At 31.1% G+C, this 17452-nt stretch overlaps 1 long non-coding RNA gene across 1 annotated transcript in view; it reads right to left on the bottom strand.

The window, feature by feature from the left end:
• Positions 1 to 1797: 1797 nt before the first annotated feature.
• Positions 1798 to 17452, bottom strand: part of LOC146998080 (uncharacterized) — a 142893-nt gene continuing 127238 nt past the window's right edge. The window contains exons 2-3 of the long non-coding RNA XR_015040257.1: positions 6852 to 6958; positions 1798 to 1906 (exon numbers count right to left, since the gene is read on the bottom strand). This is a non-coding gene — a long non-coding RNA (uncharacterized LOC146998080). The remainder of the gene's footprint in view (positions 1907 to 6851; positions 6959 to 17452) is intronic.

The raw sequence follows: 17452 nt of genomic DNA, 5'->3' as shown, positions 1-17452 counted from the left end.
CTCTTAATGAAGGGAGGGTCGTGTTGGGAGGGTATAAGATCCGTCTGCTTTTTCCCAGGCGTCCAATAAAACGCCTTGATTAATGCATCCGGAGACAAAACCCTCATTGTTCCGCCATTTGTCCTGAGCGGATAAATTTATCCGCCATGATTCCATCCGCTTTTCGTAATTTAAAGTGCACCTCCCCCCTCTCTCCTATTCTCATTCGGAATTTCATCGCGAGTTTTAATCGAGTTATGCCGAAGATTTGTTTTGATTCGCCTCATCAATTAGGCGTTATGACTAATCAGACAACTTGCGATGAATTAGAAGAATTGGAAAAGGGAACGAAGGTTGTATAAACTGAGTTTTTTGGTAACTAGATGTATTTTGCCATCCATGTTTCAAAGGAACTGAGTCTCTTCCAGTTTCCGGATTTCTTGCAGCTTCGCTTCTAAGAAAATTTACTGGATACAGACAGAAAGCAAAAACAAGTACTGCTTTTCATGAGTAAGAAATGATGCAACTAAAACATCATAGCCATCAAAACTTTTTCTTATAGCATGAGAAGTGATGGGATTCAAACATCTATACAGTTTGTACTGGTTTACAGGTTTCATTTCTGACTTGAGATCTGTTTCCAAAGTATATCAAACCAGAAAATTTGAAAAAAATAATAAAAGGATTGATAGCCTAAATATTTTGAAAATTTTCAGTAATTATATATTCTGTCATAGTCGTAAAATATGCACATTTACCATTCCTACTATTTCATTGCTTACCGTGATGTTTGCAGAGATAGTATATTAATAAAACTTTGCCTTCTTAATGTTAGTTAATATGTACAATACAGAGATGATCGAATTTCATGTCAGCCGGAATTACATGTCCTCGCAGTAGAGTTGAGCTGCAAATAGTTATTCCAAGTGCCACTAATAAGTGTTTCTATCATTTTAAAAGCAGTAAAACAGTGTTTTTAAATGTTTCAAGCAAGTTGTCAATTATACTGTATTTTATAATTAATGTGATTATTTAGAAAAAAATATAAACTAATAGTTCTTGCTGTTCTTGAGCAGTATTCGTAGTATTTACTTTAACTACGTGTTATATAGTTTTGTGAAGGGAAAATTCTGAATACATATTTGTATTCAACGATAAAATTGCTCTCTGCTTTGTATGATAGTTTGAATTACGTCGCAAACAAAATATAAAAATTTGTCCCTCATTAAATTAGATTACATTCTTCTCTTTAGAGCTGGTTCTAAACCACCACTAATCTCACATTTTAAGTAGATTCAACTCCAACAAAACATTTCGATTATGATGTCTTTGAAATGAATTTTTTACCCTAAATATAGAATTAGCTTAAAGTGTCTTATACTGCCCTTCTTGTGAATTCCAATTTTATTTATGTTCCGGAAAATGTTTTATCTCACTTTTAGTACTGAAAAAAAGAATGCAGTGAATTTTCACGCAGATTTCAAGTTGTTAGGGACTTATTTAAAAAATACCTTTTACCAGTATAAATCGTCTTCTAGATTAAAACACTTTACACACTTAGAGTTATTTAAATTTTACTGTTCAAAGTTCAGTTGCAATTAGAGTTTTCTTAACTTTTCTATTTTCTGTTCCATTATGCGCTACCTTGATAAAAGAGATAATTATTTTAAGGAGGCACAAAAGCTGCAGGCATAAAAAAGAAAACATAAATTGTATAATAAGCTTTTTTTAAATACATAATTAATCAAAATTAAAAAAATCTTTACAGATAAAAGTTCATAAAATACGTTCATTAAATAAACATGTCCAGTAGCAAAATGGACACTATTTTGTCAGCTGTATTTGATCTTTTATTGTCTTTGTCTCCGGTTGTTACAGTTCCCTCAGAGTATTCTCACAGCATTTCAAATTTTTACTTCATTATTACCTATAGAAATGAAACGAGATAATAAATAAACAAATTATAGCTTTTAAAGATTCAACAACTTTTATTGTTGCTGCATAAGTCTTTAAAATGTTTTTCGTTTTGCCTATTGTTTTAAACTATCCTTTTCAATATAATTATCACTTATTAAAAATTATCCGTTTCAGTTTCTCTTACCCCCAGAATATTTCAATATATTTATCAGTTTCGTACATTTAACTGATAACTGAGAAATCTTACATTATTTCGAAATTTTTAAAATTATATTAAAACTAGTACCATACGAAATCATCAACTTCGTAGTGATATTAGAATAATAAGTGGCTCTGAATATTGTATCGAATTAGGATTATTATTAACTGTAAATACACCACATTGTAATTGGGATTATGATTTACATATAATCTGGGTTATTATTGCTGATCATATACAACTGCAGGTCTTAAACTGGAAATAAGATTAATGCATTTCTCAGTTTAAATCAAAAGCTGAAATGATTTATCTTAACGAAAAATCCACATCGAACTCCAAAATAGAACAAAAGCTAAGTTACATACGTCTCTAACAATTGCCCGAGTTTGTTGAATGAAATAGTTGAATAGCTGTTAATTTATTACTGCAATATGCAAGAGCGGAAGTTATCTGCTAAGGGGGAGAAGTCCTCCCTGAAGGCCTCACTTTCCACCTCCCTTAAGCAAAACTGGGTCACATGCAGACTATACATGGGGCAAAACCACGAAAATTTCTATATATCTAGGCCGTTCGATAGGATTTAAGCCCAGATAGAACTATCAGTATTCAGAGGTCTTACTGGTTGGCCTTTATCTAGTAAGCTAGAACTCCTTGAAGGGAACTCGTTGCGCTAACTAAAACTCCTTAAAGGAAGTTAGATACTCTAAGAAACACTGAAAGCGAAATACCCGCATTATTTGGTAAATGATTGGGGTGAAACGCTTCAGGTACTTGCAGTCGGACTGATGCCTTTAAGGAAGATTTTTCTGAGGAAAATTAGCTTGTGCTGTATATGGCAAAAATCAAGAAAACTATAAGCAAGCAGTCCATTTTCAGAAATCTAATTCCTATTAAACGAATATTATTCCGCTTTTCATTCTCTTAGCCACCTATACAGCCTTATTTTTTCCAGAATATAGTGTGCACAATGTAAATACAGTCGACGCTTGCTATAACGACCGTTCATTATAGCACTCCGTTATAAGGACGTTTGAAAAACGTTCCTAAAAGATGAGAGTATATTAAATCTACTTTCTTTATAGAAACAACCCGTTATAACGTCTTTTATTCTTCAGAGTGGGAGAAATTGTTATAAAGAGTGTCAACAGCATATCTAATACACAGGAAAATAAAATATCATTTTATTAGGTTGGACACAGATAACACCAATCAAAGTTTTATTAAAATTGACAGAAACCAAATTTAAAATCATTCGAAGTAGGCTGTTTTAAATCATAACACAAGTTTTAACGAATATAATATTTTTGTTGTTACACCAGTAAGAAAATCTAGCTTAAAGTCTAATTTTGGACGGTACAATAGAAACTAATGGCAATCCGTATTTGGTAAAGAATTAACACCAAAGTTTACATCAAGAAACAGAAGCCAAGAAAGCATCCATCTGAACTAAGACTCGTTAACACTTCGTAAGATGTAAGAAAACTTTCCCCAACTCTTTAACAACGGCAATTAAAAACTAGCCTTCGCGCGAGCAAATAACTCATTATTCCAAAAAGAGAGCAAAATGTATCCCCCTTGCTAGAATCTAATTATTCAACTTATGAATGTAAACTTCGGACTAAAAACCTTCATTAAAAGCAAAGGCCTTTAATCAAATAGAGGAGGAAAGTTTGCCCGTTGAAGAAGTGTTTTGTTAAATCCATCTAAAAGGACTGCCATCTTAAGGGCTGTGTTACGCTAAGTAATGTTTGAAGATAAAGTGATATAAGGAAGATTCCCACATTTGAGATTTGTGCCTAAAATTTGTAGTCTATTATAATTTAATATTTAATAAATAGTCATAAATTTTGCTAGAATTTTAAAGTACTCTAAAATAAAGTTTCTACTTTTATGATTTATTAATTTAATCTTTTCTTATCAGGAATTAAAAGAAATTAAAATAACTTATTTCTAATTTTTTTTCGCATTTTATGTAATATCAATTCGTAAAGTTTTCTTAAATTTTATAAAAATTCATGAAACGAATGAAACATTTTAAATTAACATCAGTATTTTCTAACAATAAAATACTCAAAACGTGCATTATAATCGATATTTTATATATGATGCTAATTCCAGCTGAAAAGATTCCAACTGATTTCAACTTTAATCCATTTCAACAAACAAAAATTCAATTGAAATGAAAAAGTAAGATTAAGATAAGTAACATCGAAGTCAAGAAATGAAATGAAAGACAGAAATAAAATAAATAGTATTTGAAAAACAATAAACTAATTGGAACTAAGAGCTAAAGTAAACGATTTAAATGAATAAGTAAAATAAATAACGAATAATAAAGAAATAAACTAAGTATACCTAAAATAAATAAAAGGGGAAATAATTTAAATCAAGAACTAAAATAAGTATCTTAAATAAATAAAAAGGAAAATAACTGAAATCAAGAAATAATATAAACAGTTATTGGGATCAAGAAATAAAATCAAATAAAAGTTGAAAGTACATATTAGTCTGAAAAATCGAAGCATCGTCTTGTCTCATATTTCATCTCTATAATTTTATGTATTTAATAATTTTATAATTCTAATATCTTATTTTCTGTATGTGTAATATATTTCTGTGTGTGTAATATAAATATAACCAGCTTCTTTGGCCGCTAGCCTACATATGCATCATTATGATTAACGAAACGAACGAATAGGTATAATTTTACGCAGGATATTTAAGTATAAGCATGCAATTTCTAAATACATGAATTTTTTCTAAGGTGACCACTTTCAGACGATTTTAATCTATTCAGAAGGCGGTCGGCTTAAAGAATGTTTATATGCTTAGAAACACTGGCCACTTTCAGAAGTGGTTAACTTAGGGAGGTGCTAGTGGATTCAATACATTTCATCAAGGTGAATTTCGATATGTGAAATGATGTAGTAACTTGTTACACATTGTTTATTTTACCGCTGATTTCATGTCAGGATTGCTGTTAAAGCAAGCATTTATTTTATTTTTATAAAATTTGTAATATGTACTTTATTCTCTAGAATCATAATAAACATATTATTAATAATTAATTTAATTCAAGTAGTTAAATAAAGGCTTAAAACATTTTCATTTACAGCGTTTAGTATTTAGTTAAAAACGTTTTCTCTAACGTATGACTTGTTCCACTTTTCCTACGTATGTTCTAAATGCATATAAAGAACTATCGTTCAAATGCTAAAATGAATTTCTTCCACCACGGTGTTGGTCAGGTACACATTACATTTCACGCTACGATAGGCTCCAACTTTCGTAATTTTTATGTCAATGAAGTCGATGTGTACCCCCTTAATTTAATTTTTTTAGAGCTCATTCTCAACCGCTAATGAATCACAGAAATTATGAATTGTGTGGTTTTCTCTGGATGAGCATTTCAGTAAAGTTTGTTTGTGTAACACCTAAAGCTAATATCCGACTTTCAGTCCAGTAACTTTTTAAGACGCGCACTTCTGCTTTTTAATGCATGTTAGTTAGATGACGAAGATTCAGCAAATTATCATTAGCGATACTAGAGCTGTAATACCTAGAATATGGTGACGTTTACTGTGTTAGATCTATAGGCACTTTTATATGTGAGTCTTTCCTGCGCATTTAAATTTTTTTTTTAGGTTTTACGTGTTATTTAGACTCTAATTTTGATTTTCCATAAAGAAGTTGTGAAATATTTCAATATAAAAGTTTAGTAGAGACAACATCCCTTGTGACTTTACAGGGTTCAATGTGATTAATTTTTTTAAACACACTTATTAAAACTCCCTTGATCCGAAAAATTATTGTCTTCAACTTCTAACTAAACTTTACTAATACTGCACGTAAAACTTAACTAAAAACTATTAAAATTACGCTTTGCAGTGCAACCAAAACAAACACTCCACAATCCACACTCCTACTTGCAAGATTCAATAATGCAAATATTTAAATAGGTGTGACTTACAACTAACTGGGTGGCCTTTTTATCTTGTAAGATTCTAGCTAAAATTAACTCTACTTTGCTCGCTATATCTTTACTTGAACTGTGAAACGACTTGATGTCTTCTCTCTAAGTTGAAACTGTATCAGTGATAAGACGTAAGAAGGGTGAAAAGACCCTTTTATTCTACTCAAGAAGTTGAAACTGTATCAATGATAAGACATCTAAATTGAAACTGCTGTATCAATGATAAGACGTAAGAAGGGTGAAAAGACCCTTTTATTTTACTCTAGAAGGAATTTACAGACGACACTCCTGGTGCTTAAAGACGGAGCCAAGACTTTTGGCTGCAACTCAAAATAAAAATATAAAATTAATAATTAAGATAAACAGCCGAAGCTACACAAAGGTAATTAACGCGAGTTAACTCTTAGTCCGACCATTGACGTAGACAAATCGACATATTCCCGGCGGTGAAAAATCAAGCTTAAGTCGTATGTAACGTATATATGAGCCAGTTTCCTTAGAAAGTCCTTCACGAAGGCATCCCTGCTCTTAGGCAGATAGCTGTAGTATGCTTTGGCATAATATATTAAACCAAACCAAGCTTAAATAAAACTTGGCCGAACGGTAAAACACGCTCTGTCTGAAGTAACACAGTCACCAGCTTAAATAGTATCTTTCTACCCTACTTTATATATCACGCGAAACTGAAATATCATTCTGGTTGGAAATGGAAATGAGGGAAGATAAAAAAGGTAAGTAACTGAACAAAACTGGATAGTTTAAAAGTAAAATAACATTCCTTACAATCTCATACTAAATGTCTATGCCAGAGTGCTCCAGGGAGGGTATTCCTTCTGAATCCAACCTCTCCATTTTAAATTCAAATGAATTTGAATTTTGGGGAATCGTAACTAAAAAATAGAAGAAGAGGAAAGAATCAATATAAAAAATTCTAGCTAAAACAAATTCTTGAGATTATTATTAATAAAAATTGTGACAACTAAGACAGAGGATGTAAACTTTGAAACAGCATTTTCTAAATTTTAATTTTGTATTAAGTGCACACAGTTTATTTATAAAATTGCTCTTTGCGTCCCGATTTTTAGATATTAAGTGAGTTTGGCGAGCAATATTATTTAAAAAAAGTTGTTCTAGAATAAAGCGGGTAACAAGAAAATAATTATTATTGAACAAGAAAATAAATATTTTTGCATAACATTTTCAGTGGAATATGACAGTTTGAAAATGTATCTATATCTGTACGAAATTTTTACTTATCTGTCATCAAAAGATATGGTTTGCATACGAATACCGTGATATGCGAAGTTTATAATAATGCGTTTTGCTTCAACGTTATTGAAATAAATAATATTTGGAGTAAAAAATAAAGTAAATAATAATTGAAATCAAGAAATAAAATAAACGTTAACAGATGTAAAACACAAGATGAATAATAAGTGAAATCAAGAATTAAATAGCATTTGAGTTTCAGAAATAGTTTATAACTGAAAGCATTAAATGAAATAAAGAATAATTGAAATTAAAATATTAAAAAAATCTACTAAATTAAAAAAAGCTTTCAGATTTTACATTACGGCCAAAGGGGCGTCTTTTAATGTTTTGTGCGTTAGTTTTATTTATAATATATTATGTCTTTCGCACGTAAACCATAAAATTTAGTTCAACAACAATACCGCAAAATATTTTAAAATGAGCATATCTTCAGAATTTCTGATACACAGTCTCGCGCTGGAGATAAAAATGTTTCCCCCCCGTATAGTGCCTCCATAAAAAGGTTTCCCCTCTTCATAGAGTGTTGCCAATGCTCGCTCTTAAATTGTTTAGTTTATAAACCAAAAATTCTTTAAAGTTTTACGAAATATGAAATAGATAATAAAACAAATTCCAAATTTGGGCTTCCAGATGCCTATATTCGGGTGCAAACGTACGTTATTAAAAACTGGATGACTCTCGGTCTCGTTGATTTGACACAAAGCGAGAAACATACATACATTTATGCAGGTTCTTCATTATTTAATTCCTTTAAATAGAAAAATACATGACTCTAATATTTGGTGGCAACAATTTGAAAAGTGATACATCCTTTTAAAGTTTTCAACGCAAAATGTCAAAACGAAAATAATAGTCCTTCAGGGCAATTATTATATTAGCTCCTTTGGACTAATAAGTTTAGATATAACTTACTTCTCTATTTTGGTTACATATAGATTTAAGGTTAATTTCGCTAATCTTGCCCAGAATTAACAAGCATATCCATCGCAATGACAATCTATTCCGCTAATTTAATAAAAGTCTTATAGAAATGCATCTTATAAAATCTATTAGATATATGTTATCTAAAAAATAATAAATGCTAAGATAAATAATCTAAAAAATCTCAGATTTTTTTTATCGTGTTATCATTATTAAGTAACAGAAGGAGTTAATAAGAAGATGAAAGAAATTTTAGAAGGCGTAGACAATCAAAAACGTTCGGGAACCTCTCTCATCAGATTTTCAGGAATTTCCGTTTATTAATCAAAACTTTTCTCAAATCTAATTTGGTAGCGATTAATTTCTATCTTAATCTCGAGAAACAGTAATAGCTTCGGGGCAAAGTACGTCAAACAACAATCCCTTACAGTATAGCAGACTCTTAAGTTATAATAATTCCTAACCTTTTCTTTACGTTCCCTACCTTATACCTTATAAGTGACTTTTTGTGTACGAAGTCAGAAATGATAAGATACAACAAAAACTAAAAAATTGCTTATCACGGAATTTTATTAAAAGTTTTAGATTATGTGCTCAACCTCAAGATATAAATCAGGCATTCAGGTTCCTGTTTACTGTTGAGTTAATTATACAATTGTTTTAGGTTACCAAAACATGGAATTATAATTACTATCGTAAATATTACTTTCATTTGTTCATATTGTATCATCATTTTCATTGGTCTATGAAAGTTTTCTTCTAGTTGATTTCTTTTATATCATTTTAGATGATCGAACCGTATGAAAAAAAGGTAGTAGGTGACTTCGTTTTAGTATAAAAAAGGAACATCTTTTTAGAACCTCTAACACCTCCAATGTCAAGTGAGTCGGAAATATCTGAGTAAGTACAATTTTGCATAATTTTTTATATCGCCATTTACTCTAGATTTCTAAAGATCTCATTAAATAACCACGCCAGGAAGATTTAAATTATTATTCAGATAAATAAAAACACATTTATGACAAACAAACAACCAAAAGCAGCCTAAGGAGAGCTAGAGAGATGCAAAGATGAAGCGAAATTTCCCCCCGAACATGCAAGAACCACCAAAATCACTCACAAAACAAAGTCTAATCCAAAAATAAAATAGGAGACTACTTACTGGCTTTTATGTACAGTGTTGCTCAAGGAGGAGGGTAATCATTTCTGGAAGCTTCGAGAAAAATCACTCCGAGTTTTTTGAAACTGCATTTTCCAGAAACTTTCAGAACATCGTAAAGTTAGCAATAAAAATTTTCATCAAAGTCGGATAGCACGATTTTTCTTATATCTCACACGCTGATTCTAATTGAGCTACCTATACATTTCTGTTGCACTGGATAACAGCTCCCTCAAGACTTCTTGAAACTTTTTGAATATTGATTGCCTGTAATGAGATCTCGTGATCCTTTCCTTTAGTTGGTCGGTTAACATACGTGAAACAAGCTCCAAATGGATTTCGCTATCGTCATTTGCAGCTAAAAGCCTGCTGTTTGAATTAGTTATGGGTTGATGTGTTTTAGGTAAAATTCACTATATAACGTCTGTAAGGTACCAGCTTTACAATTCAAATATCAGTTGACTATTAATTAAAAGGTCCACAAAATAATCCATGAAATACGCAATGAAACATAAAACGTGGGTATAAATTCAAAATTAAATAAAATAAACAACAAACAAACATAAAATTACTTTATACATTTTAATAACTAAATAAATAACTAAAAGTAAAGAATAATGAAACAGAAAGGCAAGAAAAACTTAAAGAAATGAAAGTATTTACAAGCAGTAATAATATAGAAATTAATCTCGAAGCCTTTTCGTATGATACCAAAAACTTTAAAATTACCTGTTTACAATTACGTGACATATCCTTTTACGTTTTTTAATTAATTTTAGTCTTCTGAATTAAAAGAAATTTAGATAGATTGCCAAAATACTTCTTTTCCTAGTTTACCTAGTATTACTTGGTATAATTTGACTTTATTTTGATAAACTTGTTTTATTTAATTCGAATGCATTTTATTTGATACATTTAATGTAAAAAATCCTATTTAAAGAGATACGTTAATTAGTGACTTATTTTTTTGCATTAAATAATTTTAAATATTCAACATTTTGATAATTTCGTGATAACGTCTAAACTTCTAATGCTTATCTGCTTTTAAAGCATTAAATTAAAAGTAAACCAAACACGAAAGGTATAGATAAATTAAAAAACTAATTATCTTATAAGGTATTTTCTCCCTCTTTTCCGCATGCTCGGCGCGTATTCGAGAGGTCCAGGTTCGAGTCCCGGCGAGGGTATTGCTCATTTTTCACGTCTCCTGCTTCATAAAAAGACTCTACAATGGCGCCCGAACTAAAAAAAAAAAAGGTGGTGGATGATGATTCTTCACCAAGAATTGGCGATTAGGTTCCACTAATCCCTAAGGCCCCATATCACACGTGCATTTGTTTCAAACGAACAATTGTTTCGGACAATTTTTCTGCCTGGTTTACGACTGAAAGAAAGACGCGCGATTTTTTCCTTTGTTTTGAAAAAAATTGCAAGTTGTTCCTTTTCAACCAATCAGCTATCAGCTTGTATGTAATGAAGAACCAATTTCCCCTTTACATGCTAACCCCAAGGTGATCAGTGGTGATTGGCTGTTGTGGCAAAGCAGAAAAATTGTTCCAAACAGTTGTTCTTCAGAAACAAACGGATATGTGATAGCAGCCTAAGTTGCCCTTTAAAAGGTGATGCCTTCGTGGTGCAACGGTAGTACACTCGGCGCTTATTCAAGAGTTCCGAGTTCGAGTCCCGGCGAAGGCATTGCTCATTTTTCACCTCTCTAGCGTCTAAAAAAGCTAACGTCTCTACAACCTCAAGCTTCCGGTTTAAATAGCTTATAAATAAAATTGCATTAAAATATTTTGCAATGCGGTTATTAAATGATTATTAAAAATTACGCTTAAAGAAACCAAGAATAGTTTTTCAATTATGAACTTAAAACAATAATTTCAATAATACTTCGGAATGTGAATAAATGACACAAATTTCTTATTGTAAACACTTGTATAACTGTAATGCGTTTTTTCAACGTAGAAAATAAGATCTGAATCTAATCTGAAAGATATGTCTCTCATCTCTAGGGATGAATCCGCTCAAGCTGAGGAGGTTCTAGATGGCGCTAAATGCTCTAAAAATTTAGAGCCTGGATCATCCAAGGAAGGAATACCGAGGTAGTTAGATTTTAGTTAATTTCTCTTTCTTTTCTTTCTTTTTTTATCGAATTAGGTAACTAGATTTTAAGTAATTTCTTTTTGCTTTCTTTTAGAAATAAAATAACTAGATTTTAACTGATATTTTTCTTTTTGAGCTAGGATGATGAGATTTTAACTAACTTCTTTTTTTCTCCACCCTCCCAACAAATGCAACCTAATTTCTTTTTTCCCCTTTGTTTTTCTATTTTGAAAATACCGTATAAGGTATTTCTCCCGCCTTCTTGGCATGCCATCGGGGTGTGGTGGTCTGCCCGAGAGGTTCGCGGTTTTATTCCCGGCGAAGGGGTTACTCATTTTTCAATCTCTCTTGCTTCCAATTAACCTAATGTCTCTACAACTGTAACTAGATTTTTAACTCCCTTTTTTTCCGAGTTCGGGCAATTAGACTAACTAATTATTTTCTCGAAACTTAGTGCAACTGTATTTTAAGTATTTTCTTCATTTTTTCTTTGCTTTTGAGCAAATTAGCTAGATTTTAAACTAATTTCTTTATATTTCTTAAAATGTTTGTAGTCAATCTAGGGCAATTATTTTTTTAACTAATATCACTTTCATTTCTTTTTCGTTTTTTTATATTAGGACAATTAAATTTTAACTAACTTCTTTTATTCTTTCCTTTTGGAGCTGTGAACTGGGTAATCAGGCTTTAAAAAATTTTCCTTTTCTTTTCTTAACCCTTTCGCTCTAGGGTAACTAGGTTTTAAATAACTTTTCTTCCTTCTATTCTTTTCTTTTCGAACTAGAATACTAGATTTTACCTATTCCCTATTTTTTCCCCGGAATATGGTAACAGTATTCCAGGAAAGTTCTTTCTTCTTAATTTTTCTCGGAATTAAGTAACTAGATTTCAACTAATTTCTTTTTTTCTAAATATGGAAATTAAATATTCCTAACTTTTTCTAAAATGAAGTAACTAGATTTTGTCTAATTTCTTTTCTCTTACTTACCCCACCAATTTTTAACATGCCCTTGGATTATTTTACGTCGCCTTTTTAAAATGATGTCTTAAAAATTTAATTAAAGACTAATTTAATTTTTCTAATTAAATATTAACATTCCGATTTTTGCAACACTGGAAATTCTATTTTATGAATTATCACTGATGGATTTTTTTTTTTTTTTTTTTTTTTTTTTTTTTTTTTTTTACTACAGGGATGATAATAAAGGCAATAAGAAAGATCAGGCGGAGGGCCAGACATCCTCTGAGGAGTCCAGCTCTTTATGGTAATTTTTATTGCATTTGTTAAATATTGAATTTTAATACTTAAAATGATATTAATCAAAATATGTTATATTAGTTTAATTTATATGTACAATGCGAAAAAAATGGGACAGTTCTATATCTCCCGTTCTACTGGGCCAATTGACAAAATTCAACTAGCGTTTTTCATGTCTCGAAAGCGCGACTTAGGATATGTATTAGCTTTATATAAAGCCATTGTTATAATATAGGTATTTGACACAAAATCAGACAAAATCTAAAACGACATGCCAGTTTTTTTTCCATATTTCGGTTCTACGACTCAAATTATGCCAAACTGCCAAGTTTTGTAAAAATCGCAGGTTTTAAAAAATTAGCTCTCAAAATTTTAGCTCCTCAATGTTAATTGAATTTCGTACATATTTATTAATAACTCTTTTTTATTAAACTTATTTGATTCTTCCTTACACATTTCGAAATTTAGGTTCATTCTAAATAAAATTCTCCCCTTTTTTATAATTTATTTTTAAAGTTTGTATTTTAAAATAATTTTTATAAATTTTTCGAAAACAAACTGAATTATAACATACACAATTTTTAACATAATCTTAAAGTAGATGTATTTCCAGTCACATCTGCAAAAAATTAGATTTTTTTCCAGAATGTTTCTAAGATATACACGAATTTACACATTGGAGCGTTTTGAAACTTGGAATTACCCTAAAATCGTTGTTTTGCTAAAAATGTTCGAATTTTTTAATTTTTTAAATTTATTCATTTTATATGCCACACATTTAGGCTTCCAAAAATGTTTTATCGTTTTTACGTTAACTAGAAGTAAAGTGATAGTATAAAAAATTAACCGGAAGTGAAGTTTCGGATGCCGGAAGTTGGCATTTAAAGGGACATAAAAATGTAAAAAATAAGTTTAAACAGCTATTTCCTAATTATTAAGCAATATAAAAGCTACAAAAGCAACATGAATGAATGTTTTAATAATCTTTTGTGAACTAAAGAAACTTTTGCTCAACTGAAAACATTGCTTTTAGGTGCGCATATTGCTGTATTAGTAATTAATCGAGGAGATTTAGGACTTAACCTGTTTTCAGGTATCTATAAATAGAAATTAATCCCATTATGTTTGAAAGATACATAGGAATAGACAAACAGCGAATTCAGAAATCGAAACGCCAATCTCTACAAGTAACAAAGTTATCCAGAAAAAAGCTAACCGAAAGTCAGAATTAGTTAAAGATGAAGCAAAAGAGGGCCTAACGTACAAATATGGCGAGTTTTAAAGGTCTAAAATGGCTACAAAAGTTTTTGTGCTGTATTAAAATTTTTAAATGCATTTTCTGAGAAACTGTGTTTTTCGTTACTTTTGATTGCGATTACATTCATTTCTCAAAATGTATTTAGAAAATTGAAATGAAATTTTGCCAAAATATTTCATTCATTTTACCTGGGTTATGTAGCAAAATCTGACCTCTTTGTATTTATTTATTGATTTTATTGACAGTATTTTGAAGATTTGAAGAGGATTTTTTTTTTTGTTTTTATTTTGAGTTTTGTAGCAAGTTCGGAATATTTCAAAACCTTTTATCAGTATAGCAAATCTTTTGCTATAGAACACAGGTAAGTATGGTATTTATATACTGTGTAAAGATTATTGAAGTATATTTATTAGATTTTATTATAGGAAATGTGGCTTAAATGAAAATTTTCACTAAAACTTTTCTAAATATTGCCTATATTTAAAAAGAGTTAATGAAAATTTCTGAAAAATCCCTTTTAAATTCATATTTTCATATCCCATCTTACTCAAAAAACGCGTGTGTTTAATTAAAATTTTATGTATTTCAAAAAAAGTGCTTCGTATGTAGACACGTACGAAGTAACTTTGTAAGTATGAACGATGACTTTTTTCCCGCTCGTCTGCATTTTAAAAAAGGAAAGAAAAATAGGTTGCGATAAATTAAGAAGTTTGCCAAGTGAATTATTTTTGGGGCAAACTGAAAAAAAAATGCGCCAAGGTAAATTTTGGAATTTCTCCGTAAATGTCTCACAAAATTTTACAAAATTTAATATTTAGGCATAATTTGAGTCGTAGAATCAAAATATGGAAAAAATTGGCATGTCATTTCAGAAAAAGTCCGATTTTGTGTCAAAATACCTATATCAGAACAATGCTATATATAAATCTAATATATATTTTAAGTCGCATTTCAAATCAGCGCTTCATTCCTTTTGATTTTGTAAGAGAAATACACAGAGTACTTATCGAGTTATTGAACTGATAAAATCGAAATCTGAAAGCAAACAACATTCTTCCTAGTTTTCGTTATTAAATATATACTACGCTTGGAACTTTCATTCAGGTGTTTCATTCCTTCGTAGAACTCATCTTTCAGACTATTGTTGGTAAAGGTATTTTGAATCTTACTGAATAAGGGAGATTTTGTGGAGATGTAATACTTTTCTTTGCTTGATGAGAATGGAATTTTGTAACGGTACTTTGTCGCGATGAAAAAACTATTTATTCGATTGACAGTTTTCAGGTCTAACGAGTTGATTACCTACAGAAAGTCTGTCCATTTTGTATTTGGAAAAATATGGAATTCATTTTTTGTCACTCAGGAACAAAGTCCTTGTAAATTATTACTTTCCGATCCAAATTGCCCACTAATGTTCTTTGCTTGACGTTTCTGAAATCAAAGTTTCTGTAGTCGCCGTGAACATTCTCAAACCAAAGCAATTAGTGATTGTTTTGTTTCAATATTATAGCAGATCACCAAGTTTCAACCCTAGTGTTGAAAAAAAATTTCTTAAAAAAATATGGATTAATTCACGTTTTAGAGCAAAACTTTTATTATTATTTCTTGTTCTATCTATGACAGCAGATGCTTACTGTATTCAAGCAAACGATTAACAGCTTAGAAAATTCTTTCCGTAAGATTTTATGAAAAGAAAATTATACGTCTATCGTTAGGAAAATTTGCTCTAATTTATTTAATATCTAGCTGGGGTACCCGGCTTCGTTCAGGGAGTTGATATGAGATTGTGTGGTAGATGGAATAAGAAGATAAACTTTAAAATATAAGAGGTAAAATTTTTTTATTGATAACATATTCTAACTATTTAGAATACTTGTTTATCAACAACATTTTTCATTTAGCTATCCTATATATGCAGAAAGTTTTCGAATTTCCTACTCAAGAGAGTACTACGTATAAGCTGACCGTGAGTAAAGCAGAAGTCTTTGAGGTTGATGCCGCAATGTTTTAAAGTTTGTCCTTGCGCTTTGTTAAGTGTAAAACTATGTGCTAATTTGATTGGAAATTGCAGTCTTTTAAATTGAAAATGGCTGTAGTTATCAGTGGTATTCTGGGGATAAATACTATGCGTTCTTTGTCCTTTCCAGTCACAAGATCGGCTTCGATGATGTTATTCGATAGCTGTTTAATGAGCATCCTTATTCCATTACATAGTTTTGGTGAGTTGAAATTTCTGAGTATATCATCGGAGATCCAATATTGAGTCGAAGGCTGTATGATGTCACTTCGGATTGGTATAGTTGTGAAGAATGTTCGTTTCAGTAGTGGCTATGTTGCAGAAATCACTGTTGAGTTCAATGAGGCTGTCGTGGGGCCAGTAGAAGATGTGCCTTCGCCAATTGTAAAAGTTTTAGAGAAATATGTGCTGTTATTTCGTCTTACGATAGTTCCTTTCTCATATTTTTTGGTTAATCCTAGTATTTGTATGTGTGACGTCAAGTCTTGTAATGTTCTGTCCATGGCTTCGAGTGACGTTTTATGTGCCATTTTGCATTCGTACCAGAAGATAATTTTAGATTGTTTTAAAAGTTCACCCCCTCCACATGCTCTTGAAATTTTACATACCAGGAATTGTTCTTCGGTTATGTTCAAGGGTGGTTGTAAGGCGGAATGGGTAGTTCGTCCTCCTTCCATAAATATGGTGACAATGCCGGTTGATGCCAGTGCAAGTGCGATGTGTTGTTTATCACGTATTTCTACCAGCACTAGATTTATTAGAAACGTTTTTTCTGGTGCCGCCTGGTGCGTCCAAGTAAATAATTCAGCCAGTATTGCTATTGTCTGGTCCTTGATAACGTTGTAAATTCTTTTTGGATTGTCATTGAGGAGTGATTTGTTGGGAGCAATGTACTGAAGTGGTTCGTTGATGTTGTAGCTTTTTTTATTTGTAATTTTGATGTTTAGCACACTGAAAGCATTCTGTAATGGTGCTGGGATCCCAAGTTATACTAAGGTAATTTTTTTTTTATTGTTAAGCATTTATCATTTTGGCGAATGAGTGTTTCATTGAAGATGTCGTCGTTGAATTTGATGGCCAGTTTTGGATGAACTTGTCGGATTTGGTATAGTATGTCATCGCTTGTCGGATTTGGTATAGCATGTCATCGCTTGTGGAATTAGGGATCCGCTTGTATGTCATCGCTCATACTCTCTTTGAAGGAGTCCATAGCTATTTTGGATTCAATGGGTTACATGTTGTTAGAATTATGGCGAATGAGTATTTGATTTTTTTCAGCTGAGGCTGTGATTGAGGCTTCGTGTAGTGTTTATTCCCAGTGGTTGCCGTTTTCTAGTAGTCCTAAGCGTTGGCATGCTACTGTGTACGTCTGGCATAGGTAATCGTCACAAAT

This window comes from Stegodyphus dumicola, chromosome 3 (assembly GCF_044657685.1).
Source record: "Stegodyphus dumicola isolate Sdum_Otavi_A_Nest chromosome 3, ASM4465768v1".
Classification (NCBI taxonomy): domain Eukaryota; kingdom Metazoa; phylum Arthropoda; class Arachnida; order Araneae; family Eresidae; genus Stegodyphus; species Stegodyphus dumicola.
This window is presented reverse-complemented; position numbering and strand designations above follow the sequence as displayed.